Genomic DNA, 6,357 nt, shown 5'->3' on the forward strand with positions numbered 1-6,357 from the left:
GTCGTATCTTTACTGTGATTCTGCACATTGTTCTGTGCCACATCATCTCTTCCGCTGGGTCCTCACCCTCCTTATATTTTTTAAGTCACTCAGCATCTCTTCAAAAGCCTAAGTCGGTCAGAGTTAAGGTAGCACTAGCAGGTTCTGTTGCTTTCAGATGGTAACGCAAGCTACACAGTTGTATTAACACCATGAGGACAACCCTGGAGTACACAATCTTGGCACAGTTTTGGTTATTTCCCTATGACTCCTTCTTGAAGCTGAATTTCCAGTGCTGTATGAGATGGACTAACTATAGTCGCCTCATCGCTCGCACTGAATCTGGCCATCCAAGAGTCCATGCACTAGCTCCTTGAGAATTTGAAATGTAATAGCATCAGGCAGATACATGGAAAATACCAGAAGTCAAAGTAGTGCCAACCTAGATGGGAGTTTGTCATCCCCCCCTCGCCCCCTGGTATCTCTCAGCCCAACTCAGCGCTGTCAGGAACTCTCAAGTGAGCACTGAATCCCGGAAAAGCTCCAGGAGAATCCCCGAGTGCTTCCAGCTCGAAGAGTTGGAAAGGGACTCCTAACACACGCACACACGGAGCCAGCAGACAACCTCGCGGGTTTAGTCCTACTTTGCTCTGTTCTCAGATTCCAATCCCCAGGCTACCCTACAGTGTACAGGCCGTGGTGCACATTGTATACAGCAGGGCAGGGCTAATATTGCTTGTTTAAAAATGTCTGTCTTCCCAGAAGCACTCCCAGTCATGAAGTGCAAAGCAAAGTGGGATAACTACAGACAGATTTCTGTACAGAAGACTAAACATGCGAACTGAGAACCAGAAAGTGCCAGGGAGATTGCAGAGGAGAGGCTCAGGAAAGTGATGGTGGGTATGAACAGGGCTGTAGTGAGCACGGAGACATATTGTGTGTATCTGATCATAACCCCAAGTATGTTGGGAAAGTAGTGCATAGATTATCCCCAGGTTGCAGGTGGAATGGTGTGCATTCAACATGGATCTGAAGAGCACAGCATTAGTTTGGACAACTGATCATTTTTCCCCCCCAAAGAAACCTTTTATTTTAATGAGTACAAATTTCATCAGTAAAACTTCAGGAATATAGTGATTCTTCCCACCATACCCGCCTTCCTACCCCACCTGCTCCTCTCTCTCCCATTCCTTGTCCCATTCTCCATTAAGATTCATTTTATTTTTTTAAGGATTTGTTTTATTCATTTAAAAGACAGAGTTACAGAGAGAGGTAGAGACAGAGAGAGAGGTCTTGTATCTGCTGGTTCACTCCCCAGATGGCCACAATGGCCAGAGCTGTGCCAATTCGAAGCCAAGAGCCAGGAGCTTTTTCCAGATCTCCTGCATGGGTGCAGAGGCCCAAGAACTTGGGCCATCTTCAACTTCTTTCCCAGGCCATAGCAGAGAGCTGGATCGGAAGTGGAGCAGCCGGGGCTAGAACCGGCGACAACATGGGATGCTGGCGCTTCAGGCCAGAGCTTTAATCTGGTGTACCACAGCGCCAGCACCCTAAGATTCATTTTCAGTTAACTTTGTACACAGAACACCAACTCTATACTAAATAAAGATTTCAACAATTTACACCCACATACACACACACACACAAACCTGAGAACAAGTTTTATAGGTAATTCTCATAATACAACTCATTAAGGACAGAGGTCCTGCATGGGAAGTAAGTGCACAGTGACTTCTGTTGTTAATTTAACAATTAACACTCTTATGTGTAATATCAGTGATCATCCGAGGCTCTTGACATGAGCTGCCATGGCTATTGAAGTCTTTTGAGTCTACAAACTCAGTCAATAGTTAGACAAGGCCATACGCAAAGTTTTCTTCTCCCTTCAGAGAAAAGTAGATCTTTTTTTTTTTTTTTTTGGACAGGCAGAGTGGACAGTGAGAGAGAGAGAGAGAGAGAAAGGTCTTCCTTTTCTGTTGGTTCACCCGCAGTGGCTGCTGCAGCTGGCGCGCTGTGGCCGGCGCACTGCGCTGATCTGAAGCTAGGAGCCAGATGCTTCTCCTGGTCTTCCATGGGGTGCAGGGCCCAAGAACTTGGGCTATCCTCCACTGCACTCCCGGGCCACAGCAGAGAGCTGGCCTGGAAGAGGGGCAACAGGGACAGAATCTGGTGCCCTGACTGGGACTAGAACCTGGGGTGCTGTGCTGCAGGCGGAGGATTAGCCTATTGAGCCGTGGTGCCGGCCAGTAGATCCTTCCTTGATGGTCCCTTCTTTCCACTGGGGTCTCATTCACAGAGATCCTTTATGTAGGATATTTTTTTTTTGTCACAGTGTCTTTGCTTTCCATGCCTGAAATACTCTCATGGGCTGTTTGGCCAGACCAGGAAGCCATATGGGCTGATTCTGAGGTCAGAGTGCTGTTTAGAGCAATTGTCATCTTTGAGTCTGCTGTGTGGACTGGTTCCCATGTTGGAACATTGTCTCCTTTTTAATTCTATTATTATTACCAGACATTTGATCTTACTTATATGATCCCTTTAACTCTTAATCCTATCTATATGATCACTTTAACACTTAATATGGTTACTTTAACACTCAAGATGACATTTTTACCACCAAGCTCAATGGGATTTGGGGTCCCATGGCAAGTTTTTAAGCTGTATCCTTAGAAGTAAGTCCATAGGGATCTATGCGGAACTACACAGCTTTACAGTTAGAAACTTCTTCCTCCCTCCTCTTTATCTTATCCCCACTCTTATTTTTTACTGAGATCTATTTTAAATTGACTTTATACACATATGATTAACTCTGTTAAGTAAAAAAGAGTGCAACAAATACCATGAAGAGAAAAGAAAAAAACGGCTTATCAACACTCAAGACAAGGGCTGTTCAAGTCATTGCTTCTCAGTGTCAATTGCACTTCTACAGATTTCCTTTTAGGTGCTCTATTATCACAGGTCAGGGAGGACATATGGTATTTGCCCCTTTGGGACTGGCTTATTTCACTAGGTATGATGTCTTCCAGATTCATCCATTTTACTATTGATCATTAAAGTAGTCTTCACGTTGGAACTTTTAGCCTGAACACAATCAAGTCCATCGCCTGCTAACAAGAATATCAACCTTCTCCATAGGATTTAAACAAGACCCAAAGTCTCAGGATGTCTAAAATGTCTAGGATACAATCCGGAATTAGTAAACATGTGGAGAACCATAAACGCGTTGGCTTTCACAGTGAGGGACAATCCCAGAAAAGCACAGATGACAACGTTATCTGACCACGACATCAAAGAGGCCACAGTTAACTTCTCAAACAAGCAGTCGTGAAGACTCTTGAAACAAATGCTGAAAATAAAAGGCCTCTGCAGAGTGCAAACCTAGAGAAGAAATCATTGTCAATCTCAGGACTGAACATTACACCAAACAAAATAAGAAGCTTGCTATATGGATTCAATGACACAGGAGAGAATTTGTGAACTTTAATAGAGATCTGTAACATCTATCCAAACTAGGAAACAGAAAAAAGATGAAAAGCATAGGCGAATAGAGCCTCAGGATTCTGTCGGATAACAACAAAGGATCTTGCAGATGATGTGGGGTTTTGCTTTCTTTAGACAGAAAATGGTGAGTCACAAGGATCAGTTTCTGAAAATCGAGTCAGCTGGAACCCCCTTAGCCTGATTTGGTCACAGTGGGTTTTCTCATAAATATTTATATATTTTTATAAATACATTGATATACTTATAAATTATATTTATATATTTATAACTATAATGTCTTATAGATATGTTTCTTTTATATATATAAACATTTATTTATAATAGCCAATCTTGTACTGAGCATGTTTGTATCTGTATTTATGGACAACACTGACACTTAGTTTTCTTTTCACTCTGATTTGGTGTCAGGATAATGCTGGATATATGAGTTGGAACATAGGCCCTTAGCCGTTAAGGGATATCCCATATCTGATACCAGAGCGCCTGTTTCAATCCCAGCTACTCTGCTTCCAGCCCAGCTTCCTACTAATACCCCTGAGAAGCAGCAGGTGATGGTGCAAGTACTTGAGCCTCTGCTACCCATGTGGGAGACACAGATGGAATTCCTGCCTCTGGGTTCACCTTGGCCCAGCCCTGGCTATTGGGGGCATTCAGGGGATGAAGCACCGATGAAGGATGTCTCTCTCTCTCTCTCTTTCTCTCTCTCTCTCTCTCTCTGACCTTCCCTCCATCTCTACCTTTGAAAGAAATACATTTTTAAAAAAAGAGAACTAGGGGCCGGTTTTGAGGCACAGGGAGCGAGGTTGGTTCTTGCCACCCCAACATCCCATACTGCACCGGCTCAAGTCCGTGTGGCTCTCCTTCTAATCGAGCTCTCTGGTAATGTACCCGAGGAGGCACTGGGAGATGGCCCAAGTGCCCGGACCTCTGCCATCCATGCGGGAGACCCTAATGCAGTCCCAGCCCCTGGGTTTCGGACTGATCCAGGCCTAGCTGTTGTGGCCATTTGGGGATTGAATCAGAATAAAAGATTCTCCCTTTCTATCTCTGTCTCTGCCTCTCTCTTTCTCTCTTTATTTTTCTTTCTCTAATAAATAAATCTTTTGTAAAAATAAAATTAATTGAACTGTACGTCCTCAAAATTTCTGAAACGTGGATTTGAGGGGAGGATGGTTCAAACATATGCATATACATATTTAAGTCTTTTGAAACATAATCCCCTGTTTATCTTTAAAAGCGTTGTAATAATTTATACTCCACACAGAAGCCCCAAGGAGTGCCTGTGCTCTCGTCCCATCCCTCGCCACCACTGGACTTGCTGTTCTTTGTAGTTTCCCCCTGGTGTGATAGTATGAATGTTAGGTGAGCTTTTTAGGAAGATCTGCGTGGGTAGCGATCTCTTTAGCTCCAGAATTTGGAGCTGCCCGTGTGCATCTCAGGCCATATTGGCAGGTGTCTTGCTCTATTACAAAATGGGTCTGTCTGTCCCTGAGAAGGGCTGCAGTAATTTGGCCACGGTGTCATTGCACATTCAGGAATAAGCCAGGTGATCACCGCTGCTGACTTTGGTAAGCTGTGAGCAAGGAGTCCAGTGTCCTACCAGGAATTTCTGTGACATTCATCCTCATTTCTTTGAGGCCTGGCAGAGACTGCTGAAACACAACAAGAAAGCTGCTGGGGGCCCTTGCAAACAGGAGATAGAACTGATAGAAATGTCTAGAAGCAAAGGGCCACAGGAACAGGTGCCACGTGGAATTCCTTGGGACGAGCAGACAAAAGTGCTGCGGAGAGCTTCTGTAAGCAGACATGTTGGTGCTCCATCCATGTCCCCTTGAGTCAGCACCGTCGCTGGCATGTGGGCCCCCGGTGTGCTCTCTCCCCACAGCCAGCACTGGGGCCTGTTTCTTAGAAAGCTGCCCAAAGGCTGCTTGAGCCTGCGCTGCTTGTGTGCGTGGGTGTGCAAAGTGCTCAGGCATCGAGTGCAGGGGGTACGGACACTCCGGCTCCCTCACCTGCGATAGACACGCACTTAGGTTTTACCTGCAGGGAGCTACGTTGAGAACTTTGAGGGAAAGCAGAATTGAAAGATGAGTTTATTCTGGAATAGAGTTTTGTGAAATGCAGGCATTGTCTTCCCACAGTACATGTTTCCCTTGAGCTTTTGGAAGACCCCTTGTGCTGGGGGTCGGAGCTCTAGTTGCCTCCTACCCCCACCGGGAGGGCTTGCTTCTGATGCTGGCCTCTGCTGGGTGGCCTTCTCTTCCATGTCCCCACTGCATTGACTTTGCCTGGGAATACTTTCTAGAATAAATAAAAATCATGTTCTCTTTTGGCATGGATGCTCACATCAGGTTCTTTTATAGGAATCTCAGCCCAAGACAGCCTCTTTTCTTTTTATACTTCACTTAATTAGAACAGTTATAACCCCACTGCACTTGAAGGAATTGTATTAGTTAGCATATTGGTTGGCTTCGCTAACAGAAACCCAAAATAGCTTGGCTTCCCTGGATAGAAATTTTCTCTTCGTCTCCGTGAAATCCTCAGGGCACCCTCATGATGGTGGGGACCCAGCTCCTGCTGTACTGCTTTTGCTCACTTCCTCAGGTGCTCTATGGTTCCCCTGTGCCATGCCTCAGAAGTTGGCCACATCACTTGCATTCATACCCCCGTGGCCAGGACTTGGCATGGCCACAGCCACCCAGAATGCAGGCTGGCTGGGTAGACGTGTGACCTGTTCATCATGGGAGGTGCAGTGGTGATGAGACAGGAGGGAGAGCAGGCTTTGGGGTAGCCAGGAGGCTCTGGGACAGGAATCTATGCATCAGTCATAGCTCTGCAGAGAGGAAAGGCCAGCTGACCGGATCGTCGTATCTGCTC

Source organism: Lepus europaeus, chromosome 9 (genome assembly GCF_033115175.1).
Source record: "Lepus europaeus isolate LE1 chromosome 9, mLepTim1.pri, whole genome shotgun sequence".
In the NCBI taxonomy this organism is placed as follows: Eukaryota; Metazoa; Chordata; class Mammalia; order Lagomorpha; family Leporidae; genus Lepus; species Lepus europaeus.